Here is an 11,571-nt window from a genome sequence, read left to right as displayed (position 1 = left end):
TCGATGGGAAATTCAATGCAAAAATATAAACCTCTAGCACACAGGTGTCAAACTCAGTTCCAAAAGGGCCGCAGCTCTACACAGTTTAGTTCCAACCCTAATTAAACACACCTGATCAAACTAATTGAGCCCTTCAGGCTTGTTTGAAACCTACAGGTAAGTGTGTTGGAGCAGGGTTGGAACTAAACTGTGCAGGGCTTCGGCCCTCCAGGAATTGAGTTTGACACCCCTGCGCGGCAACAACCGCAGAACGCTTTGAGCGTTCCACTTTTAAACAGTAATCCAGTCCGGCTTTTAGTCCGTGTCCGTTAATCAATTGAACTACTTGCGTTGGCGGAGAGCTAAACAATGCATGATTTAACGGAGAACTTCACAGCTGAAAGGTAAGTTACTACAATATAATTTATTTATTGTGCTGTTTTATGAAAATGATAGTCAGTGTTGTATTCAGGAATTACGATTACCTGCGATCAGTTTCTGTGACCTACCTGTTGCGCAGGTGATACTCCTAAAATGTGTTTTTTTCCTGTCATGTCGGCGTTTATACCTCTGTGAGAAGCGGCTCTGTAGGTCACACTGCTTAGATACGTGTATTACACGATGTGACAGTCCTTTTATTTGTAAGGTCATGAGGTTTCTGGTTTACTCAAGAGGTGATGCTCTTTAAACCGTTCATTCACTGCTGTTGACAGCTCTGAAACAGGCTGAACTTCGCCGTCTTGCTCTTTGCGTTCAGTTTTAACCACGGAGGATTAGTTTACACATTGACTACAATACAGAGTTATTTTTTCAGACATGCAGTTAAATGTCCAATTTAAGGCAAATGTTTGCATTTTAAAAAGTTTATAAAATATGCTAATTATATTGCATTAATTTAGAGGTTTAAAGACATTTTTATACACTCTGCTCTGTTACCACAATGACTGTACTGTCTTTATGGGTTCACTTTCCAGTGACATGGTGTTGGTTAACAGAAATTGATATTTTCTAGCATTATACAAGTTGTCAGGGTGTTGCTAACATTCTGATTGCGTGTTTAGCTATTGCACTGGAATTGTTAGAGTGCATTTAAGTATTTCTTACTAAATGTCAGTGCACTCTAAAACTCTACATCAGCTGTTGATTAAATGAAGTCTTGTTTTCTCTGTATGCTAAGCTGTTAAAAAATGGTTTTATTATCATGAGGTAAAAAAAGTAACTTTAATGTTTGTGAATCTCTGTGTATCTATTTTAAATTATGATGTTGGTAATTGATGATAAGTACAGTGTTGAAGCAGTCAATGCACACTAATTTTTAAAATAATGTTTGTTTGTTTTTGAGTGAAAATTCACAATTTGAAAAGAATTCTTCCTTGTCAAAATAACTCTATAGCACCACCCACTTCCATGAAGTATAATATAATATAATATAATATAATATAATTCATTCCTTCATTTTCTTTATGGCTTATTTCATTTATTAATCTGGGTTTGCCACAGCGGAATGAACCGCCAACTTATTCAGCACATGTTTTATGCAGCGAATGCTACGGTAACCGGGAAGTGCAAAACAACATTAGAAAGTTTGAAACACTTTTACAAAGCTCGAGACAAATTTACATTTTGAAAAACATTTTTTACCTATCATCAGACATAATTACATAGGAAAAGCAAATTTACCAATGACGAAACAAATTTACATTTTAGAAAAAAATTAACAAGACGCAAAACACTTTTACAAATCCCGAAACAAATTTACAATTACAGATTCCTTTTGGAAAGGGAATGTACCACACACCGGAAGTGACGTGGAATGCACCACACCGGGAGTGACGCGGGGGAAAGTTGTTGTTGTTGCTGGTGAGCGCGGTAAATTCGTACTGTGGAGAACATGGTGTAAACAAAGTTTATGGTGACCAAACATGGACAGCGGTCGAGGGTTGTTTTGTGGCAAACACATGAGCAGCTTAACGCAGTTTAGTTTTACGTGTGGTCTGTGTTTGGAGTTTATAAAGGACGCGGACCTGACAGAAACACCAGACATACTGCATCAATGTGTTCAATATTTTAACGAGGGCCACTCATACGCTGTGTTCGTGAACATGATGTCGAGTCTACACGGTGTAAACATCTGCTTGAAGACTCTTGACAGTAAACTGAATGAAGCAGGTGTTACGGTTTACCTGGTGTCCGTGTTAACTGAGGCCCTTTTCAGATGTAAACTAATGTTTTGCAAATTGTCAGATTCGTCACTTTTTCACAGCAACAAAACATGCCCATACCGAATAAGGATTCTTATTACTTGGTGTCAGTGTAAACATTGATTTTAATATCCGTGTAGCAGAACAGTATAAACCAAAATGAATGTAAGTAAATAATTATAATTGACATGTAATCAACGGGATTCGAACCCAAGCCAAAATATTTTCCACTGTGTGTGTTACATTCCGGGTCACTCCCGGTGTGGTGCATTCCATGTCACTTCCGGTGTGTGGTACATTTCCTTTCTGTAAGGAATCTGTAATTGTAATTTTGTTTCGGGATTTTTAAAAGCGTCTTGTTAATTTTTTTTCTAAAATGTAAATTTGTTTCGTCCTTGGTAAAATTGTTTTTCTTATGTAATTGTGTCTGATGATAGGTAAAAATGTTTTTTTGTAAAAGTGTTTCACACTTTGTAATGTTGTTTTGCACTTCCCGGCCACCGTAGGATGCCCTTCTAGCTGCAACCCATCACTGGGAAATATCCATAAAATATTCACATATAAAAGATGACAATAACACTGACTTATTGTAATAATCAAAAACGTAATTTCATGTATGGTTAGACTGATTTAATTACCTGTATAGTTATCGTTCTTGGTCAATAGGGTTGTGATGATGAGGAAATTTCCCCAACGGTTAATCGACATGTGACAACACCGATAATACTGGTAGTACCGTGGGGGTGGGGGTTTCTCTTTTTTCTGCATTTAAATAGCTTATAAATGCGTGCGTATAATACTTTCACTTTTAGTTTTGCAGGAATTGCCAACACGCGCTGCATAAGGGCGCTACACACTACACAGTATACACTGGCAAGATGAAGTGCTGAACTCCACTGGACCAGTTTTATTTGTTTTGTTATTTGCATGTTGTTCTTTATTTCAAATACCTTTTATTTGTAAAAATCTCTTAGGGTAATACCACCCTTTAATTTTTTTCGTTTCCGTTGGTTTTTATCAAACGGAAAATCCAATGATTTGTTTATTTTGGTTTCATGCTATTAGAATTAATATAATTATTAGGCGACACAACTTCTACATAACATCGGCTCTGATTGCGTTTTTACAGACTTTTTGGCTCAAAGACATTTATGCCTCTTAATTTCAGTGCTGTATTTTGACTTTCGCAAAGGCTTCAGCTATTCTACCTGTCAGCTACCTATTTACACTGTTCTACCTGAGAGAGAGAGAAAGAGAGAGAGAGAGAGAGAGATCAGACCTCAGATTCGATGTGTGGCAGCACGTCACAGTTACTTTACTGCAATTTTTTTTAATATTGGCTCATCTAAATGAACTTTTTATTTGATTAAAAGCTGAAGTATTGCCAGACAAAAGAAGCAAGTTTTGGGTTTTGAAGATAGCTGCTTCAGTGATAAAATACAAGCACACACACACACACAGGATACACTCTTGTTGGCCTATTCATTATTGGTTTTTTAACATTAAACGCAAAATAATCAAGTGCAAAATAGAAGATCTGAACTTCGGAAAAAGTGATCACTGCAGTTGCCGCGATGGTTGTTTTGTTTCTCTGCGGTGGGCTTATTAATGGCGCGACATTGCTAAATCACAAGTTTTACTAAAAAATAAGAGTATTTATTAATAAACATTGTGAGATGATGGTCACGTGATTTTTAAAATGAGAGTATACGTTGTGTATTTATGGCTATTGATATTATCTACCCGCGACCCACCCATAGTTAAACATCAAGTAGGTGCATTGAAGGTGCGTGTATAAATTAGCTGCGTTTCCTCCAGATCCTGCCACCTTTTTCAGGCAAAGTTTTCAGATTGCCTTATTAACGTTTTCAGGTTCTCTTTTTGCCTTTGGTTTGAACCCAAAATATTGCCAAACAGGCGCTTTTTGCATTGCGCTTTGACACTAAATCGTCCGCCATTCTCTTTCTGTATATTCGACCCCTCTTGTTCTCCTCACGTGATAAATGATATATGACGCATTGTAGCTATGTTCAGATTTTAAATTATAGTGCATGCTCTCGTTTTAAGTAAATTATTTTGAATAATATTTTCCATTTAATAAAAAAAAATTTATATATAAAAAAAAAATGTGGAGGCGGTGTCACGGTGGAAAAGTGATGTCACTGGTGTTGCGTCTTAAAACCGGTAACACCGTCAACACGGTCTGCCAACTTGCACAACATCACAAATTCGCTTATCAACATACAGCATGCAATTGCAGGTGTTTATTTATCGCTATTTCCATTACCACATGTGTATATACTGTCATCATGGCTCGTCCAATCACAGATTAGAGTATAAATTATGTATCATTCTATAGACTTTATTAAAGCTCATTGTTCTTAGTTATTTGATGCAAACCAGACTTATTAAATCTGAATTCTGCATTGCATGTGACACCTCATAATTACAGTGCAGGCATGTTTACAGTCTTTAAGCAAACCTTTCATTTCACTTTCCGTCAGAAATGCATGATACGTGTGCGAATGGCCACGGCTGACTGCGCCATTCTCCAATTACCGTTGTTTAAATTTGACATTCAGGCTGGCATACTTAATCTGCTTGGGACCTTGAGCGTGCAAAAAAAAGTGTCTCCTTTGATTTCATGGAGGCTAAAAATAATACCTACAGTACAAATGTGCACCTGTGCCAGCCAAGGTAATGCCTAGCAACAGTGCTGCCAGCTCACACATGTGTCCCCGACTTCAGTCACTAGCAATAAGAAATCATAATTTAAACTTGTTTCTGACGTATCTACATCTGTCGAATTCATGGGACATGTCAGTTGATTAACTGCGAGTGTTTTACGGTGGAGCTTCATTTTAACGGGTGCTATAATCGGGTTTATGGTTTCACTATAAGCTAAGTAAAGCTTTTTATTGATTTATTTCATTAAAGAGACATCATATAACATTTTACAATAAATTATAGATGCCAGGGGAGGTAAGTATAAACAAAATACTATACTGTAAGAAAAGAAAAACCCCGTAATAAAAATGTAATTTTCTGGCTGCAGGGAAAAAAAAAAACGGAAAAATGTCAGAATAAAAATATAGATAATCTGTAAAAAAAAAAAAAGCAGTAATTTCTTGTTCCATAATTGCAAGTTATTACAGATTTTAACTGTAATTGTGCAGGTTATTATTGAAAGTTATTAATGTAATTATACAGATTAATTTATGTAATTATGCATGAAATCTTAATATTCCATAAACTCTTCCACTTTTTACACCTTTAAAACTGGAAAAAAAAAACGTAAAAAAATTATTAAAAAAAAGCTTAGGTACAAATAATTGCTGTTAGTTAGATCACAGGAAACCAGTGGCGACAATGACAACATTTGATGCAACATACATTACCCATAAAAAAACAATTCTAGCAACATTTTTGCTGATTGTGCAACATCTCTGTCTCTACTGGAGGTGTCAATGTCAGTATGGGTAAAAATACACTAAAGTGTTTACTAGAGCTGCACAATTAATCCAAAAAAGATATCTATCTCGATTCGACCCCCTAGACCAGGGCTATTCAATTAGTTTGGCATGGGGATCGATTCATGAAAAGCATCCCAAACGAAGGGCCGGAGAGATATGACTTGCTATATGTGTGATGACACAACTACATATAAGAGCCCATATGCTGTATTTGTGCTCAGATACCCACGTTGGCTTTTTCTACATTAAAATGTTAATATATTGTATTTTCAAACAACTGCATTGTCCAATTGACTTTATTTTTGTTTACAAACATTCAAAATGTTGTATTTCGCACAACAAAAGCAGTGCATTGTTGAAGTAGGCTTCTTCTTCTACATCCAGACACATTCATATGTTATATTTTGAACAGCATAACAATTAGTGATGCAACATTATAGATTGTGGTTGTACGATATAGTCTGAAGAATAATCATGGTTTCTTGGTTAACACGTCGAATGTAATTTAGAACAACAAGCTTTATATCTGGAAAGTAGCTACTTAGATTAACTGTTGTTATCATCTGGGTTCATGCATATATGATAATTTTAATAATAATTCATCTAACATATATTTTGTTTACGTTGCACTGAAAGGTACGCACAACTCACACTGTGAGATGTTTTCTACTGCGTGCGCCCGGACAGAGGCAGGCGCGTTGAACCGCTTGTGCGCGCATATTGTCAATCTTACATTAGAAATAACAAAATATGCAAGCAGAAAAGAACAAAAAAAAAAAGGGAAAGAACAAATTGCCTCGGGGGCCGGGTTCGGCCCACGGGCCGCCAATTGAATAGCCCTGGTGTATGTAATTACCCAATTAAATTAAAAGGTTTAACATAAAATAGTTCTTATATAATTTATATAGTCTATTTATATAGACTAATATTTTATACAACACATATTTATTAACAACATTTATAATACAACATTTTGAATGTTTGTAAACAAAAAAAAAAAGTCAATTGGACAATGCAGTTGTTTTAAAATAAAATATATTAACATTTTAAAGTAGAAAAAGCCAACGTGGGCGTCTTAATGAGCACAAATACAGCATATGGGCTCTTATATGTAGTTGTGTCATCACTCATATAGCAAGTCATATCTCTCCGGTCCTACGTTTGGGATGCTTTTCATGAACCGATCCCAATGCCAAACTAATTGAATAGCTGTGACATACATGTATATAAATGGAGAGATAGAACCCTTAAAAAACGTTCAAGATGAAAAGCAACAAGAACTATGAATATACTCGTCTGTAAAGGCTAAAACAAATAAAAAAGCAACATAAATTTTTTTAGGCTAAAAAAAAAAAGCCTGGAGGTATTAAAAACTTAGCAAATTCAGTTTGCAGACATTTGTAGGTACAGGCATCCATTGTGTGCGTTCTTGGCAGTTTTTCCCTGTCTTTTTAATATTGTCCATATCGATATCAGAATTATACTGTATCGACCGAAATTAAGAAATATATCATGATATAAATTTTTGCCATATCGTCCGGCCCTAATTTATCCCTATATATTTTGGTGAAATTTGTCATACAACAAAAAAAAAAACCTACTTTTCAACAAAAAAATAGACCTAAGTCCTTTTTACTATACTTCCTAATTATTTGTACTTGGGAACACGCTCATAAAAAATAAAAATCCTAGTGTATAGCCGTGAACACTATTATTCCATTCATAATGCAGCCTCCGGTCTCTTGTCTGTGTATTCCCCTGTTCATTGAGTGTTTGTGCTAAAGGCGCAGCTGCATCTTGTGCATGCTAAATGAAAAGGGTGAGCTCTCTTCAACTTAAGTGATGTTTATTAGCTCAGATGAGCTCTCCTGAGGTGGGCTGCTGAGGGATTACACAGCTCCCAAAATAATTATAACCACACATTCGCATTCTCTATGTATTTTAAATACTTCTAATGTCATTGACGGTGTTGCTTTTAATGGTGACCAGATTCTCGCCGATCAAAATGAAAAGCGGCAGACTATCACAGTTGATTTTTGTTGTTTTTATTGCATTAGCTTGGCTTGTGCTGTGAGTCATTTTGCCATGAATGACACACAGACACAACATGAGTCATGCAGTCGAATTTAGCTGCACTAAAAATCAACTCATTTTATTGACTTGGAAGATTTAAACAAATCAACAACTGTCAGAAAAGTCAAACCTCCACTCACAAACATAATTCACAAATATAGCTGCAAGCAGCAATTAAGGGGCCAAGCACTTTTGGCCAAAAGGTGGCGCTGCTCCAGAAGTTTTTGAGTACTTTCAGGGCCTGGGGTTGAAGATATATACCATGTTTTGTAATGATATGTGAATGTGTTAGTAAAATACAGCATTTTTGGCCAAAAATCGAAATAGTCGACGCCCAAAAAAAGAATTTTGATTGTAGCCCATTCGGTTCAAAAGTAATCATGATAAACATACTTGGACATTTGGATAAGTGGTGGCGCTAGAGAGTTTGATTTTGAGACTTCATGTTTGGTCTGATTAATTTTAAGACTGTCCTCTATCTTTGTGCCAGATACATACCATGTTTTGTAATGATATGTGAATATGTTGGTAAAATATAGCATTTTTGGCCAAAAATCGAAATGGGCGACCCCAAAAATGGCTGACCTGTGAAAATCAGACTTCATTCCACTCGACATGCTCTGCCGGATGTAATGAGACCAGTTTTATGAGTTTCGGATGAAAGGTTGAGACATAACTAGCCAAAAAAAGCTAGTTTTTATATCTCCGGACCACTAGGGGCAGTGCGCCGAAACTCCGCATATATCCTCAGACCTTAGTTGTAATAACACACACCAAGTTTGGTGTGAATCGGTGAATGCCTTACGGAGATATCGCCTCAAGTCCATTTTTGCAAGTTTTACGTTAAATTTGATTGCAAGTTAAGTGAAAACGGTTGGTCTAATCAACTTGAATTCCATAACTTTTGGTTGGCATGGTCTGTAGATCATGTGATTCAATTTTGAAAATCTGAGAAACGGCCTAGGACGAGTTCGATCAAATAGGTTTTTTGAAAAATTTTAAGTAGCGCGAAAAAATTTGTGACGGAAAATGAATCATTTCAATCGGACTGAGCCAAGGAATCAGAGGAAAAATTTTGATTGTAGCCCATTCGGTTCAAAAGTTATCATGATAAACATACGTGAAAGTTTGGACAAGTGGTGGCGCTAGAGAGTTTGATTTTGAGACTTCATATTTGGTCTGATTAATGTTAAGACTGTCCTCTATCATTGTGCCAAATTATACAACTTTCCCGCATATGCCTATATGGGCTGCCATTCAAATCCAGCGGAATAATAATAATAATTATCTTCTGACATAGATCTTCTGCAGATCTATGTGCCCTCCAGAAACTTGCGTTCTGTGAATGAACGTCGCCTCGTGGTTCCATCCCAAAGAGGGAAGAAATCACTTTCGCGAACGCTCACGCTCAATCTGCCCAGTTGGTGGAATGAACTCCCTAATTGCATCAGAACAGCAGTCACTCGCAAATTTCAAGAAACGACTAAAAACTCAACTATTTAGTCTCCACTTCACTTCCTAATCTGCAATTGCATCTTTGAATATCACACTAACTGTACAAAAAAAAAAAAAAAAAAAAAACAACAAAAAAACTAATACTTCCCTTCTTAGACTTTACAGACCTGAAACTTGCCTAAAGCACTTATTCATTGTTGCTCTTAGTTGTGTAAATTGCTTCCTTGTCCTCATTTGTAAGTCGCTTTGGATAAAAGCGTCTGCTAAATGACTAAATGTAAATGTAATAATAGGAACGCTAACTAAAGCAATAGGTGCCTACTCACCTACGGTGCTTGGCCCCTAAATACACTGAAAAATGATGTCTTACATACAGCACCTTTAATTATACATTATGCTGTTATTCTCTAACAAATTGACTCATAATCAGTTCCAAAATGTAATACACGAACTGTTTGTGTAAATCATGTTTGAATATGAATCATATTTTATGAATGTGCTTAATAAAACATTTGTTTCCCTATATCCCTATATTATAAAACGTGAATCTAAATTAGCTCATGCATTCAGGATTTTGTAATGCAGTTATGAATTTCATCTTATTCAATTATTAAGTGTTAAAACAATTAAAAATGTGTGAGTTGTGTGAATCATATTTCGTGAACGTGGCAGCATAAGGCAGCATATGTGAGTATTATCAAGTGAATTAGATTATGCGTTTGTTACAATCAGAATTCATGAATGTATTCATAGTGATTCTGATACTCCTGCCAGCATCAGCTGATGATTCCTGCTTGGAAACAAGGGTGATGTTTTTAGCAGCTTCATTTGCACATGTGGTGATTGTGTTGCTTGTGGATGTCACGTGATGGGTTAATTGGAATCGGGGTATATTAAAATAGCTTGCGATGATGACACCTCAGTGTGCATCGCGGCGGAGAAGGTTGGGATTAATTGATGCCAGCTTTTCAAGGCTGTTGATTCTCTGCAGTTTAAATTTACTGTATTTAAAGGGGACCAATTATTTCACAAGATGTAAAATAAGTCTCTGATGTCTCTGGAGCGTGTATGTGAAGTTTCAGCTCACAATACCACTCAAATAACTCTTTGAAACTGACCCTTTTAGGATATGATCCTATTTGTGCTGTTTTGGTCACTGTTACTTTAAATTCAAATGAGCTTCAAATGCCTGTGTGTCAGCATAGTGGCAGATTCAAAAACCAGACTAACTTTCTATGCTAATGAGGGTGAGATGGTCACTAATGGGCGGGGCTTTCCCCCTGCTTTCCCCCTCTGATGACATGTAGAAAGGGTGAATGTCAATCAAAGTGTTTTTGCAGACTCTTTTTACCAAGTCTGATTATACAAAAAACCTAAATTAAAAAATGTCTACCATTAAGAGCTGGTTATATTCACAGACTGTTCTCAAACAATGGTTTAAACTGCTTACAAAAGTGTTTTGTTTTGCATAATAGGTCCCCTTTAAACTGCATACATGTTAATGGAATTTACTTTAGGAAATCCCTGTTTAAAAACCATCCACATGCTGCAGGATCTTCCCAGGCTCATTCTGAAAACGTAGTCGAGCGGACGTTTCTGGAGGCCTCGAAATACGTCCCGGGAGGTACGTATTTGTCCAGTTTTTGTTTTCGCGAATCCGCGAGAGGCCATTGTGTGCGCTTTTTCGTATCTCGAACGTCTCTCTCGAGTGCCGTTCGCGCCCGCGCTGTTCTCGCGTCAACCCACCAGAGGCCGCTGTCTGACCGACAGAATGATTGACTGCGCGACTGGCCAATCGGCTGACCCACCCTCCTCCTTCCCTGAGCCCATCCAGTTTTACCGATTGACCCGCCTGCCCGCTCACTTCCCTAAACTCGAGCAACAATTTAGAAAAGCCGTCTAGAAAAAGAAAAGCCCTCGTCTGTTTTTTTTTTTTTTTTACCAGGTTTTTGGATTTCACAGCGTTCTCACCCTGTTATGAACTCTTTCGCTTTCTTTTTTGGATTCTGTTTTTGTCTTACCTGGTTTCTGGAACCGCTCTTCCCCGGACTCGAACCCGGACGCCTTTGTCAACTCCTCCTCTCTGCATCTGAAGTCCGCCGACGCACACGATGAGCTGGCTGGACAAACTGACTGCAGCGAGAAAGCCCTCCACACCGAGGTAAGCGGTCAGCCGGCAAGCGCGAAAGGGAACGGCGTCACATCGCCCCGTAGCATTTGCTTAAAAAAATGAAATGCAGCCATACGTACCTCCTGGGACGTATTTCAAATTTCATATATGCTGTATTGTGATTTACTGCTCTTAAAAAAAAAAAAAAAAAAAAAATATATATATATATATATATATATATATATATATATATATATATATATATATATATATACACACA

General features: G+C 37.0%; 1 protein-coding gene across 2 annotated transcripts in view; it reads left to right on the top strand.

The window, feature by feature from the left end:
* The first annotated feature begins 296 nt into the window (after positions 1 to 296).
* xirp2b (xin actin binding repeat containing 2b) overlaps positions 297 to 11,571 on the top strand; it is a 221,409-nt gene continuing 210,134 nt past the window's right edge. For both annotated transcript variants that reach the window (XM_087268418.2, XM_087268416.2), the window contains exon 1: positions 297 to 383. The gene's annotated coding sequence lies outside the window, so the exon portion shown is untranslated. The remainder of the gene's footprint in view (positions 384 to 11,571) is intronic.

The sequence above is a fragment of the Danio rerio genome, chromosome 9 (genome assembly GCF_052040795.2).
Source record: "Danio rerio strain M-AB ecotype USA chromosome 9, GRCz13ab, whole genome shotgun sequence".
NCBI lineage: Eukaryota > Metazoa > Chordata > Actinopteri > Cypriniformes > Danionidae > Danio > Danio rerio.
The sequence above is the reverse complement of the archived record's forward strand: the minus strand, read 5'-3'. Positions and strand labels throughout refer to the sequence as shown.